This window comes from Bactrocera tryoni, chromosome 3, assembly GCF_016617805.1.
Source record: "Bactrocera tryoni isolate S06 chromosome 3, CSIRO_BtryS06_freeze2, whole genome shotgun sequence".
Classification (NCBI taxonomy): Eukaryota; Metazoa; Arthropoda; class Insecta; order Diptera; family Tephritidae; genus Bactrocera; species Bactrocera tryoni.
The window spans coordinates 7,715,875-7,732,345 of record NC_052501.1 but is presented as its reverse complement, the minus strand read 5'-3'; positions in this window follow the sequence as shown (position 1 = coordinate 7,732,345).

Below are 16,471 nucleotides of genomic sequence, written 5' to 3'. Positions count from 1 at the left end.
TACAATTTCATAGTGGAAAGATATATAAATATTGCTGCCGTTCAGATAAGTGTTGCTGAACACCGCTATTTGTCGATTCCAAGACATTCTCAAGATTTGAGGCTGACTCAAACCACAACTTGGCGGATTTTGTGAAAGTATTTGGGCTTGCATCCATATAAAATTGTTCTCACACAAGAACTGTAGACATTGGACCATCGGAAGCATTATGAATTTGCTGATTTGGTCTTAGAACAACTAGAAAACGACATTTTAAAGAAAATATTTGCGATACAGATCGATGAGAACCAACTTCTTATGAACATAATTGATCTTGACAGCAGCTGGTTTCAATAAGACGGGGTTTCGGGCCGCTCAGCATTTGCAATAAACGAATAATATCGATAATATGTTGGAGATTCGATTATTTCAAGAAATTGTGATATTAAATGGTCTCCAAGAAGTTGTGATATAACACCATTAGACTTCTTTTGCGGGGCTATTTGAAGTCATTGGCATTCAACTAGAATCTTTTCAAGCTTTGTATGTCAATATTAAACGTGCTCTTCATGACATACAACTTGATTTAGTGGAAAAAGTACTCGAAAATTCGAAAATTGGGTTCACCGAATTCGTTCCAATTACTTAACTATTTGGTTTCCCCTAAAATTTAATTTTTTCATTTTACTCTGAAAACAATATTTTACTAAAATCAACCAAAAGATTTGTCGAAACATATCAGGTGATCCTGATTGACAAATGAAAACAAACTTATCACGTATTTTACTACAAACATTTATTATCGCCTTCAAAATGTAATCCTGAGGAAATACAAACATGCTAACGATTAATCAGCTACCGACGCAAGTCTTTTCGTACGAGTTTGGTATTCACATGCTTTATACCTTAAATATTTACAAAAATATGTTGAGCACTGTTTCCTTAACTATTTCGATGTTATATTGATTAACAGGGATGGATGGATGTCACTCATGAAAGAAGTAACTTCACGTCGTTCATTCAAAAAGTTGTGTTCGTAATAAAGTCGACTCTAAAAAACAGTGCTGTAATATTTTCAACGATTCGGAAAAGATGATGAAGTAAACTCGTCGTCTAACGTTTTGTTAAGTAACTAAGAACCACCAATTACGTTTGGCGCCTAGTAAACAAAAAGCTGCCAAACAAACGATAAATAAACATTTAGAGTTCAAGCCTGATACAGAGTTTTGGATGTGCAAAAAAATTTAAATGTACCAGTCGGAGTTGGAATTGATGAATTGGTATATAGCAGAGATTTTAATATTTCAAACTGCCTCACCGTAAATAACTACTGAAAAAAGATAGGATAGTATTCATATTTATATTTCTAAATTTTATTTCAACTGAAAACTCTAAAATTAGCTGATTTTTTTTTTTTTTTTTTTTTTTTTTTTATTTCAATGCCATTGTAACTAGTTAACATAAAATAAACTAACGAACAATTTGTTTTGCTTAATGTATAATACAAAATAATTAATGGTGCTCTGCGTATAAATTGCAGAGAATCTGGTTACTGTATAAGGTGATACGGTTTTTTGCGCTTAAGCCTTTCTTTCCATTCACTTCGAGTGACAAGAGCCCTGGCTTCAGTGTTCATATGGTCAGAAAGTCTTTCCATATGAGACTTTGCACATTTTTTAATTGATGCAGCAACTGAGTCAATTCCGAGATCGCGTTCAAGATCGTGACTGCGAACATACCAAGGCGCATTGACGGCGCATCTTAAAACTTTGTTTTGAAATCGCTGGATTTGTGCAACAATGCTAGGGCTTGAGCAGCCCCAAAGTTGTATCCCATAAGTCCAAACTGGTTTGAACACCTGCTTGTAGACTAGAATTTTGTTATATGTGGATAATGCAGAGTTTCTACCCAATAGCCAATACAAGTTTCTGAATTTTATTTCTAATTCTTCTTTTTTCTTTTTGACATGTGCACTCCATCTAAGTTTTGTGTCCAGGGTCATGCCTAGGTATTTCGCGGTATTGTGATATGGTATTTGCACACCGTTTAAGTACAGAGGCATATATCTAGTATTGTTGTATGTGAAATCAATGTGTACTGATTTAGTCTCGTTTAATTTTATTCGCCATTTAGCTGTCCATTCAAATATTTTGTTTAAATGTTCCTGCAATCTTGCAATTGATGCAGTTTGTGTTTTGCCGACAGACAGAACCGCAGTATCATCTGCAAATGTTGCTGTAATACAATTGTCGTCATGTGGTAGATCGCACGTAAAGAGTAGGTAAAGAATGGGTCCTAACACACTACCCTGAGGAACACCAGCCTTTATTTCCTTTAAATCAGAGTACATATCTCCATGTTTAATTCGAAAAAAACGGTCCGAAAGGTATGATTTTAAAATATTGTAATATTTTTTCTTTTTTTGGTAAAAGCATTTTAATTTTGCTTAGGAGCCCGCCATGGCAAACTTTATCAAAGGCTTTAGACACATCGAGAAAAACGGCCGAGCAAACTTTTTTGTCTTCGAATGCATTTTCAATGACTCGAGTTATTCTATGTACTTGGTCAATAGTGGAGTGATTTTTTCGAAAGCCAAACTGATGCGTTGGTATCAGCTTCCTCTCTTCAATTATGTTGTTAATACGTACAGCAAGCAGTTTTTCCAATAGTTTTGAGAGTATTGGCAGGAGAGATATGGGCCGATACGAAGTAATTTCATGCGCTGGTTTACCAGGTTTATTGAACATAATCACCTCTGCAGTTTTCCAATAAATGGAAACGTATTGAAGATTTATGGTAGCATTCATTATGGCAGTAATTTTACATATAACGTTGTGAGGAAGCTGTTTTAATATTTCACTGGTAATAAGATCAAACCCAGGCGATTTCTTGGACTTCAGTTTTTTTATTTCTTCACATACCTCATCGTTAGTTATTAGAGGAATTTCGGTATACTTCTCGTAAGTATGAGTTTCCATTTCTGCTGCATTGGATGTGTCATATGGTTTGAAGACACCTTCAAGGTATGCCGAAAAAGCATTTGCTTTCTCGATATCGCTCTTGGCCCATGTCTGGTCTGCCTTTCTGATTGGATGATGCTGAGTTACGGGTCGAGAAAATTAATCATTAATAATCATTCCTATGGTCGTTAGATAAACTTTTCAGATAATTGCTTAGGGTTAAATTTTTAAATGCCTTTATCTTATTGGTAAGTTTTTTACACAATTTGTTAAGACAACTTTTGTCGGATGGAGATCTTGTTTGTTGCCACTTTCGGCGTAATCGGCGTTTTTCTGTTACCATTTCTTTAATTTCTTTGGTATACTTATGACCTGCTGTGACGTTTCTTTTAGTTGGTGTGCTACTCCAGGCTGCATATTGAATTGTATTTGTTAAATTCATGATTTCGTTATCTAGTTCGGAATTACAACTTATTTTTACGTGACTATCAACATTGGATAGCATTTGCTTAAAGTATTCCCAGTCAGTATTTTTATTTGTTAGCGAAAGTGGAGGTTCCTTAATAACAACACTTTCGTGTAGTGTTAAATATACTGGTGAATGGTCAGAGGTCATATCTAGACCGTTTTCTATGCACATATAATTTGAGGAGATATGTTTTGTAATAAAAAATCTATAAGATCTGGTGTTTTAAGTAAATCTGTTGGCCAATAAGTTGGTGTTCCAGTAGACATGATAAATATTTTGAATATGAATAACATTTTTATTACAAAAAAAAAATAGTTTTAATGGGTTAACAGTTTGATTGGGGTTAAGAAAAGCTAATGACATAACAATAGAACAGCATTTTCCAATTTATAGTGAATGTAATGAATTATGAAAAAATTGAAAAATATTATAATATTATCTGTTCGCTTAATGTGAAATTTTCCAACGTATAAAAAAAACCCTTTATAACCGCATTTTGACATTGAATAAATTGAAATAACTTTACAAAAAGCTTAGCAAAATAACAAACAAAATGAATAGCCTGTGGCATCTGCCAAACAACAACAACACAAATTTATATGGAATTTATTTGATTTAATACGTTTTGTAAACTAACAATTTAATGCACAAACAAATATCTATCAAACATGTAGTATATGCCACATTAAATACTTTGTGTTTTGTGTATTTTGTGCTAGCAATGGTTTCGGAGCAAACAAATATTGAATTTCCATGAATTTCTGCGCAAATTGAGTAATGACATAAATAAATAAGTGATGCTTTTACAAAAAAAAATCAATTTGTTTACTTGCAGAATTGAGACAATGAAATGTATATGACGCGCGCTCAATAAAAAGCTTGTAGTTATTGAAAATAATGAAAGTGCTCGCTTTTATGTTATGGAAACTGGGTGACGCACGAACTGCCCAAACTCTCTCCGAACGAGCGTATTTGTACATAATAATATGTATATGTATGCGTGTGTGCGTGTTTGTGTGGGAATTGCATGAAAAGGTAAATTGAATGTCGAGAGCAGACAGGCCTCATAAAAAGCGCATGCAAGCACACACACACACAGAGGCGAATAGCAACTGCAACCATTATTTAAAAAATTGGTGCAGCAAAATGCAATGGGCGCATATGTGTGACGATTTTAACGGGCTCAAAGTGCAAAAAGTTGCAAGCAGTAAAATAAGTTTTTGGTCGCTGGCACAATTATTGTGAACTTGGTCCAGCCTTTGAAGAGAAAACGAAAAGCGCTCAAAAGCACGGAGTAACCAAGCCACTGCCTATGATAAATTGCCAACGAACCGCCTATACATTTATGTAAAACCACATTTGGTTGTGTGCTGAATGCTCACTGCGAACCAACCCAGTAGGAATTTGAAGGAGGTGGAGTTTTGAAAATTAAGATTTTAATACAAAATACCCATGTGAGAGCTCATTTTACAATATAATTTTTGAATTTTTCCAGTTTTCCAACAATTGTTTTTTAGACTAATCAGAGCTACCATACAACTATTTCTCACTGGGTTGTTTAACATCACGTTTTATGTTATTATACATATGTAGGGCGCTCGTATTTGTAGTGTGCACACGTAGGCTGCTTCACAATTTTATGGTCAATTTACTTTTCGAATATTGTATTTACGACCTCGTGGCTTCCTTTTTTAGGAAAATAAAATTCAAGAGCGCAGTGAGCACCTCTTTCAGTGATTTTCGATAATTCGGCGCAGGTCAGTGAATTTCAAAGGCCTCTGAAACGCGTCTGACTTAAAGGTAAGTGGTTAGTTCACCTGTTTGGCCGGCGATGAATTGAATTTTCAGTCAAGAAAAGAATATAAAATAATGATTGGGTTGAAATTTTTTGCATCTTTTAAAGTCAAAGTAAATTAATTAATTTTTTCCGAATTTCGCATTGGATGTAAATATATATGGAAGCAAAATCTTCATCCTCAGCTTACAATTAAAAAAAAAACATAATCTTTCGCAGTTGTATTTGAAAATTTATATTTTAATCTCTACAGAAAACTTTCTCTTAGGCCAATGATTGTCGCTTAAAGATTATATGGGTTTTCTCGGTTAAAAAAGCCATGTTTCAAAAATTTTTTTCTCATATAAAAAAATAAATATTTAATTAGTTACAGTTTTATTGCTACAAATATACAATATTAACAAAGAAACACCGAAATTTTTGGAAAAAAATATTTTAAACTCGGCCATTTCTATGCATTTCCGGCGACCCTTCGGATAAAAGATGTGGCCGCGTTGGCTGGACAACACCTTGCAGGATCACCTAAAGTGGAAGAAAATCCGTGTTTTAATTAAAACCTTAACTTAGAACATGGACGAAGGCAAAAAACTGAAAATTTGATTTTTGGCAGACATTTACAAAACAAAAAGAAAAGGAAATTTCGGTGAAATTTTTGCGATTTTTTTTAAATAGTTATACTCGAAAAACCAATCCTTCGTCCAAGTCTATAAGAACTGTTTCTCAAAGACCTGTGGAAAATTTCATGAAGATCGATTGAGTGGTTCTCGAGAAATCTTGCCAACCGACTTCAAAATCGCAGTTTCGAGAAAAAACGCGCTTAAAGATGGCGCACTTAACCCTGCTAGCCTTGAGCGCCCAAGTACTCAAAGCTGTATCTCGGAAACCATTACACGAATCAAATTGAAACCCGTAACCCCTTAAACAAAAACGCCTAGAGCTTCAAAGAGGGAGAAAAAAACATTGCGATGACATATTTCCTTGAAAAACAAAAACAAAATCATCGTTGCCACATTTCTTGAAAATACCTTTTTAAATAAACTAATTTTCCATATAAGGACTTCAGCTTGATCGATCAGCTTGCATGCTATATTGTCCGCTGCTGCTGGTTCTTGCATGTGATAAATTTCAGGTCAACATAAACAAAACTAAGGAACTAGTTCGAGTATTTATAGACGAACTAACTGGCAGACAGGTTCTCATACCCGGTTTTTTCATCAAAATTCCATAATTGCTCTTTATTTTAGAACGGTTGTCTCACAATCCGTTGCTTTAGCTCCTCCCAAAGGTTTTCAATTGGATTTAAGAGAAGTCACACCATTGTCCTAAACCCAATGTTTTACCAACTTCGAAAGATGCTGTGTATCAATATATTGCTGTAATTTCTATATTAGTGGCATACTTTCCTCAGCATATGACAGCATCGTGTTTTCCAAGATATCTTTGTAGTGGAACCAATTCATGGTGTCTGAAATACGATGTGTGGGTCCTACACCATACCACGAAAAGCCGCCCCAGGCCATTATGTTTCCGCCAACATGTTTTACGATCTTTTTTAGTAAACCGAGAATGCAATTTTTTGCCATTAGGTAGTGTTTGATAACTAACAACACTTTGTTGCTTAAACAGCTAATAACAAACTAAGTAACGGTATAAATCTTTTGTGTTTATATATGTACATATGTGTATTAAGACGAATGTGCAACAAATAATTGAACTGTATCGGGTCATATCAACAACTCGAAATCATCATAAATTACAGATGTCTACAAATGCGTATACGTATGGGAAGGCTTGTATATATTAAGGTGTGCGTTATTTCACAAGTCCGTTATTTTACAAGTTACCTTTCCTCGAAAATATTCCTAAAGTTTCAGTTTTTTTCCTAGAAAAAAGAATCCAACGTTAACAATCTGTTTATTTTCAATTTAAACCATGACTAAAAATTTTTTTCCCTTGCATTTTACCTGAGATGCTATTTATATTGAGAGTTAAAAGAGAAAAATAATTTACATGAGATTTTATATCTTTTGCATTCAACTTCACAACTCCAAGGAAAATTAACTCACATTTTTGAAAATATGAAAGTCTTATATAAAATTTAGCGTCTAATAAGAAAGGTCTGACGATTTTTCCAGAGAGACATTCCTTCAAAATTTATACGCAGTTAAATGTATGCATCGTATTTACTGAATCCAAATGGTACACCACGCCGTATGAGTAACGCATAATGCATAATTCGCTTGTATGGTATGAATGGTCAGGCCATTTGATGGATAATCTCTTTTCGTCTCTATCTAAGCACTTCAGGGCAAGAAAAATTTCAGCTCATGATACCCGCACACCCTAATGCATAAGTGTTTATATTATATATCCACATACGTATTTAAGGGAAACCATAAAAGTCATTCACATTTGCCAATTTGAAATTGTGGTAGCCATAAATATCCATTCCATACAAACATTAACTGCCAAATGGCATACACATAAACTAAAATATACCGTTACTTATGTGCATATACTCGATTGTACTTATGTGCTTCTTTCTGTACTTCTGGCTGCGAACATGTCAACATATGTGCATGTACTTACATATGAAAGGCGAAACTGTGCAGCTTGTCGCCCGAGAGCATGCACACTGACACACATTTGCGTGCGAGTGTATGTGTGTGTGCGTGTGAGTGACAGAGCCGAGCTGAGTTGGAAAAATGTCGGCTATTTGCCTTAAGGTAATCGAAAACTTTCAAACTTTATTTTCCCTTCGGCTGGCAAAACGTTTTCGAATGACATTAATGGTGCATTACTCATTTACATGGATATAAAGTTGGACGGCACACAAGCACACAGCCAAAAACACATAAGAGCACATATATATGTTACGTATATGCCTACTCGCAGCATATACTTATGCAGTCGCATTGTCAAGTGAGTACATAAGTACAGCTTATTTAAGTCAGTACTCGTGTTATCTTAATGTACGAAAACTTTTACTGTAACAAAAAACGCATACTGAGTTTGCGAATGGCCATCGATTGCATTTGCCTTCGCCAGCGGCATGAATGCGTTGACGCTGTCACTAGCTCTCCGTCTGTCAGTAATTTGTATGCTGTCAGCGTAAATAAGTTGGCTACAAATTGAAATTAAGCGCTTGGCCGAGGTGTGAGTTGAGTCCTTGTGACGTGTTGTTGCCTTGTTAAATTGCCTTATGCAATCATTGTTTTTGTTGTGGTGTCGACTTTTCGCATACTTCGTAATTAATTGAGTGCGTATCACTTTCATATTCATTGATAATGAAATAATGTTGAAATATGTTCATTTATTCGTGGAATGTTTCCAATGATTATATTTCGATTTCCTTTAAAACATCACAGGAAAGGAAAGTCATGCAGTCAAGTTGAGGAAGCTTAAAAATGTAATATATTGTCTCTTTTCGGCAGCAGTACTAAATTAAACGATTTTGTGGTTCACATTTTATTAACAAAGTCGAACAATTATATGCCAACCGAACAATGTCTCTTATTAGGCGAAACTGCTTGGTCAATGCTTTCTCAGAAACGGATCACAAATATCCTGACACTTTTAGAGGCAGTCACTTATAGAGTAATAGTTTCTGTTAAATTTACAGATGTGTATACCGATGTTCACTATCTGGAAGACAGTTTGGAAGGCCTTTTCATGGTAAAGCAAAGTGAGAAAATATTACTCCAGATATTAAATAAGCTGTCAAGGTACTGACACTTTCACCCATAATTCAATGTTGACAATTATCGTATAGTTTTAAGCAGGGTTTTAATCGGCAATAAAAAAATGACACAAGTCCAAGGATTCAGTATAATCCTCGAGTGATTGGCTTCACCAAAGTTCATTGACATACAGAAGGGTTAAAGTCCTTGCTGAAGAAAGGCAATGAGGTCATTGACCTCTAAATGGGTTGATGTACTCGATGCTTAAGTCCTGGAGTGATTGGCCTTACCAACAGAACTGAAGATGTCAACGCTAAAGGTAACTAAGCGGAGTTTTGACCTCCGGAAAGGTTAATGTCCAATCTACAGGTAAGCAAAAAGGTCATTAATCTGAAAGGGTTGATGTACTCGCTAAAAGTAAACATATGGGTCCTTAGCCTCACCAAACCCTAAAGGCAAACAAATGGCTCATTAACTTCATTAAAGTTCATTGACCCAGATACTGAATATTTCGGCCTCTTTTCTTATCGAAATGTAGTTTGATGATAGCTAAACTCAAGTGCGGTATTTTCAAAGCAATAAAATATTAAATCATGTATACATATTTTAACAAAGAAAGTTCTCTTCACAGATTTGCTGGGTTAACACAAAATCACAAAGATTAAATCTGAGATTTGTGCATTTTCCTTTAAATATTTTTTGGAGCTTGTGGCAGTACTTATTTAACCAACAAGCCCATATAATAAAATTTTAAATTCATCAGACTATTTCAACTTGCATTTTATAATTTATGCTATTTCACGTCAAAAATTGGTAAAAGTCAAGCTATAACTTTCCGAGGTACCAACAGATACCCAATTTATGAACCTTTCAGTATCTATAGTTGACTATTTACCGAAGATATTGGTCAATTTGTAAAGCGTCCTAATGAAAATTAATCAGAGAGCCTCTTTTCTTGATAGTAGTGTGTCGCGAAACCTAAATTGGATAAATTCAGGTCCATACTAAATACAATATTATACGAATTTCTTGCTTAATATGTATATATTTGATTTTTCAAAATATTAAGGGTTCAAAATGTTCGGCTACAACGGAAGACGTCGCTTCCTTACTGGTTTTATTGTACATATGTTTTCCTTTCCCTCAAATATGCAGAACATAAAATCATACTTCCAAAATTAGAAAACAGAAGCTTAATTGCCTGGACTATTAGCGCTGTTGAGAACAGTGGGAAGAAAAAAGGAAGCCATGTAAAATCCTCATATATCATCACCCCTGAAAGGAAAGGGAATGTAATAAAAATGTCTGCACGAAGGCATAATAGTGCATTTTACAATTGAAGAGAGAAGTGGAAAGATTTTTCTTTGGCCGGCATCGATCGACTGCAATGAAGGTCGATCATACTCATAGTATTTAAGTCGTCTTCATGGTGTTGGCATTGATATATTTTTGAAATTTATACAATTATGCGTACATAGCTTGAAACTAAGAACATTTTAGCAATAGTGTTGCCACATAATTAAAATTTCTAGATAAGCAAATCTGTTAAGATATAAAATTACTACAATGGGGGTATCTTAATGAAGATTTTTAGGTGTAATTGGTAAAATTACTGAGTAGGGTTGCCATATTTTTAAAAATTTAAATAATAATCAAATTTATAAAATAAGTGAATCAATATATAATTTCATTAAATTTAAGAGTGATATGAAATCTTAAAATTAAATATACTGCACTGAGAAGTGTTGCCACCTTTGTAGAATTTTTTTCTTAAAAGTTTATGTGATAAATAAAATAGTGTGATATGAACCAACAATATATATGTGAATTGAATGCAAGTCTTTAAACAAAATACGCCTACATACATATATGTATTTATGGTTGCCAACTTTTTAAACTTGTAAAACAAATGTTGTAAGTTAAAAAAATTTTCTAAAAAAAAAAATCATAGGAGGTAACTAAGACAAGAGTTTTAGGAAAAAATGTAGTGGTTAAAATTTTTGAGAAGGGTTGCCACATTTTTAGAATATTTTTCTAAAAAATTTATATAATAAGTTAACTATTGCGATATGGACCAACAATATGTATATGTATGTGTGAATTGAATACAAGTCTTAAAGCAAAATATGCGTATATGAATGTATGTATATGTATGTATATGGTTGCCACCTTTTCCAAAGTTTTAATAAAACAAATGTTGTAATATAAAAATCAATGCAATAGAGGAAGAGTTATAGAAAATATTGTAGTAAATTCCAAAAAAAATTAACTCAAATTATTGAGTAGGGTTGCCACATTTTTACAACTTCATTTAATCAAATTTATAATATCAACGAATCAATAAAGTATTGATTCAAGTTAAAAATATATCATTGATGTTATATTGGAAGTGTTGCCACCTGTTCATTTATTGCATTTGAATATAAGGCTCGTTACTTTTACTTTTAAGTAAAATTCGGTCATAAGTTTGGGAATATCTGCCGACATAAATTGATGAAAATTTCCCAATATGGCAATATTGGTGTCAAGCGAAGAGTAACTACAAGCAAAAGTCCAATCTCTGGTGCATATCCTGCCTTTATATCCGAATTTTTTATTATTTATTATATTTTTTAATATTTACTGCTGTAATTATTTTTAACTGCCAGCGCGAACCGTTCAATCAAATTCCCAGAAATTGCGAATCGCTTGAAGAACACTAAACATACAAATGTGTACATAACGGTACCGGCGACTTTATGTGTAATTATGCATAAATAATAAAATTAGTTACATTGTTACATAATATTGCACATGATAACATGCTATCGCTATAAGAGTACGTAAGTCGACGAGTGTTTGAAGCCAACTGCGAATGCCGCACACGTACGAAGTACTTGCACAAAATGGCATTAAGGACCTTCGTAAGCACGATTGAAATGAGTTAGCAGTAAAAGGCCACAATGGTACGATAGGCTAAGGCCGACTTGGACGGGTTGTATTTCTGTATTTTATGGGGTGCTGGCGCAAACATATTGTGCAGGAAATCAAAGAAATTGCCAAGGAATTGCTACAACAAGCGACTGAGGTCCTGCCTGCCTAACGACGAAAGGACGTGAGAGTGCTTGAATGGGCTATCAGCCAGAAAAAAGGCAAAGGAAAGTAAAAACTCACGAGTTTCGCCGTTTTTAGGCACTTTCCCCCCCTTTCCGCCACAGCTGACGGAATAAATTAAAGCAATATGAATTCCGCTGAAGAACGCCATTAGGGGTGATTAACCTTACATGTGCCAAGCATGACTACATAAATAAATAAACAGACCTGCACACACTTGCGATTGCGATAAAAAATGTGGAAATTACATGCATTTATGCCGTTTACTTTGTTGCGAACGTTTCCTTGTTGTTGTGGTTGTTGTTAGACGGCAATTAGATGTTATTATGCAGAGACGCGTTGGCAGTACTATGGTGGCCTTTTCTGTATATTTTATGAGTGTGCTATATGTGTATGTATGTAAGTATGTGTACAAATTTACATATAATTGTGCGACTTTCTTCTCTGAGCAAGCTTTCTTTATTACGATTATAACTGAAATACTAGAATTGACTTTATTTACGGTATAATGAAAGAATTTTAAAATTATCTCAATAAACTAAAATTATGACTTTCTTCACTCTTTGTTTGGTGCAAGTAGGTTTCCAAGGGTTAAAAAAAAAGAGCAACAAGCGTTCATTTGCCCAAAAACGGGTAATGTGACTGTAGGTCTGTATATATTTAGTGCTTGACTTATTTTAAATGCTATCTATACTTTTACCAACTGATCAAAATTGACCCGGACTGGAATGTGGATTGTGTATTAGAACAAACTTTTTGTTCGAGTGGAGTTTGATCTCCAAATGTTTTTTCTTTTCCAGTCATACTTTGATAAACTTTGCTTGATTACCATGCGGTCAAATTTGACCCGGATTAGATTGGAAATTGGTAACACCTTTGTCTTCATGTTGTGTTTAATCCTCAAAAGTCAATTTGTGTATGCCTGGCAGCTGTTTTTTGCGACGCGAAAGATTTTTCTAATTTTTTTTTCTCTTTGTTTTCATGGTGAAATGAATTGAACCACGAGTTGGCTTGCAAGTTTTGAGTTTGTGTTAGAATCTCGCCTGCGAAATTTTTAAAAATGTAGCAGAATTACTTTGGGAAGTCTACTTGATCATAAACACAAAAGTTTGAGTCCTCAGGCCATTCAGTGAAGCTCGTGAAGTCATCGAAAATTTGTTCCATGCGAGTCTTCTATCCACCATTAAAGGGTGAGGTTTTAGCGTCAAAGAGATAGCAGCAGATTCTAGCATATTTTGTTATGGATTGGCTCAACACAACATATTTCGGTTAAAGTTTTTGTTACAAGGCATTTCTATGTCAGACTCGTAGCAAAAGACTACAATTCTTTACAAAAACTAGAGGTCGTGTCGAGTAGAGATCGAAAAAGAGATGCTTGACGATTTATCAAACACTTCATTATCGGTGACAAGACTGTCCAACAACCTAGCGAATGGGGCTTCAAAAATGAATCGAAACGGAGAAAAAACCGAAACTCGCTGAAGGACTGAAAGTTATCCCATGCGAGACTTATATTAAGTGTTTAGAAAATTGGATTAGGCGTTGACCGTCAATACAGACACGTTTCAGGAGCCAATTTTGAAGTCCATATTTTAGTTTTGATTTAAATTAATATATGTGAAAATGTAGTTGCTTTTTGTCAGTCCGGATCAAATTGGATTTGGTATATTATCGAAAAATATCCACTTCTGTTTCGTCGAGAAATCTTCTACTATTGTCCAAGCTATTCAACCAGATTACTTGTTACTGATTATAATAAATAAATATTGATTAAACTTAGGGTCAATATATCTTTGTTAGCGCCCAACTTCTTGTTAGGTAGAAGCTTATCGAGTTGTCACACAAAAAGAGAAAAATATGTTGGACTCATCGAAGAACGAGCTTGCTCTCATGACACAGTTCATTTAGAAGCCTCCGCTATAGTTTAAGACAGTACTCTCCTTCCACAGTTCCGTTCCTCCATTTCCATTTAAAAGAAAATCTCAGCTGAAAGCATCGAAAAAAAACATTTTGGAAATATATAATCCTACTTACTAAAAGGAAGCTTAGATACTAATAATTATAAGATACAAACATTATTTAACATTAAAGATATTTATCGGAAGTTATTCAGTGTTTTACAAATTCACGCCGTTATGGTCTGTACTACAACCACTCATTTTTAACTACAAACTAAATAAATGTTTCAAAACTCACAAATGCACTCAACCGTTTGTTTCTGTTTAATTATTCGCGAAAATATGGCAATATTTCGGTTGGAATTTAAATCGCATGACATGGAATTATTGCGAAAGAATTTCACAGTTCAAAATGCCTGAAGTATTACGAATAACTGTTTTTGGGCGATTGCATGCAAATGAACATTGAACCTCGAAATTGAAAATGGGTGGTGCGGTTGTTCGTTGTTTGTGTTTTATGCTTGGTTTAATATCGCTGTGGCAAAATTGGCAGCTAAGCGAGACCAAAGCATCTCTATGATTGCAAATATCAAATATTTTATAGCGCGTGAGTTGAAGCATATTGTCAAGTATGTAAATCAGTGAAAAGAGCAGCAAATTGATATGGTGTGGTATTGAATATATGCAACTTTGAAATATTTGGTACAAAGTAAAGCTGAAACTAAAGAGCGAAATATTCGCTTGCTGTTTTGGAGTCAGAAAGCTGCTATTGTTGTTAATAGTTGTGGTTGATTGTTCTCGGTCGGACAGAATTTGAAGTTCATTGAGACTATTTACATATAGTTGACTGCCATGGGAACCTACATAAGTATGTGGTGGTTGATATAGAATTAATCTAGTGAATATAGAATTTATCAGTTTCCATTTCTTAGGCTACAGGCTTGGAAACAATTTACTGATGTGAAAGTTATGAAATCTGTATAGCTCTACGGAGAGAAAGATAACAAGAATTTAGTAAAAGTAGAAGTTCATTGAACTCTGTGGTCTAAAGAGAAAGAAAAATGTAGCAAAGGCAATGAAAATGCCAAAAAAAGCAGATCCACGCATTTCATTGCACTTTTATATAGTAGGAGGAAGCATCGAAAGCCGGAGTGCGCGACTTTAATATACTAAACCTTACCTACTCCCATTTCATATCTCTCTCATGGAACCACTGACCTAAGTATTAATTCATGGGAGAGAAGAAAATATTTAAGTCTCCTCCGCATGATGATGATTGTACGGACAGACTGACGCCTAATCTGTTGTAAATGTCTCAATCTTATCATAATCAGAGCTGTCGCTTCGCTAACAGCTTTCTATTTTACAGAGGACTCGCAGAGGATACTACATCCAAGTGAGTTTTTCAGCTTTTTGCTTATGCTTGAAAATCGAGGGCATTAATAGAGTACGTGTTCAGAGGTTTCTATACAATCTGTATACGTCGGACAATATGGACTAAAGTCATGGCGGTATTTGTAAAGGTAACAGGGTTGAAATCCAGGTCCTCATAATGTTTGTCTATCCACAAATGTACGCCTGGAATCAGTTTGTAGGTCCACCGTCCTTTGCGTGATCCTTGCTGCCAGATTGTGATGCGTTTGATTCACTCTTCTCTTTTTGCTGTTGCAGACATCTCTGATAATTTATACATTCGCGCTAATTCGTCTTCCTGGATGTCAATCGGCACCATACTAGCTAATACCGCAGCACCGTCGTTTGGTTTGGTTCGGAGAGCACTTATCATGTGTATTGTAGAAAGCCCAGGCACTGCGTTAATTGATCTAGCATATGATTTTATGTCTAACGCCTGTATCCATTTTGCAGCCACATAGTTATCATAGTATCAGTTATGCTGATCTCATTACCTTAGCTAATAAAAATCGTCGGCTGGAGCGCATATAGCCTATTTGCCATCATCCTAGAATAAACATTCTAGATTTTATGTGCTTTACATATCGTATTATTCCAGTGCTCATTGAATTTGAGTCTTGAGTCCAGTATTATATTGATGCAATTCAACTCACATTCTCCTATAGTGAGCGATATCTTTTCTTTAATTTTCTAGGAGTTTATGAGCAAGATTTCTGGTCTTCGGCAAATGCAGCTCGCGTGAAATTTCCTGCTGGTCTGCTTTAAATTAGTTTGCTAATAACGACTTTTGTGGACATACTCGCACACATATAAACAAATTTGCTGCGTAAATATTTATTTGAAAGCATAATTGAATATGTAAACGCATGTTGAAAAAATCTGTTTTTCAAATATTTTTTTGGGCAGGAGTTTGGGTTCGGTTTCACCGCTGCTATTTCATATACATGATGACTCCCAGGCAAATAAAGTGCATATGCATTTTTATTATTATTTAAGATCCGCAATAACTATTCTGCTGCTATAGAAAAGTGTATTTGTATTTATTTTGCCGTGTTTTTTAAGCCTAGCCGAGTTGTGGTACATAATACGTCACTCGTTAAGCGCCAGCTGACCTACATGCGAGCAAATCGCTGAAAGTCAACTTTCTGGCGAAATTTTTTCACAACTATTCAAGCATAATTTCG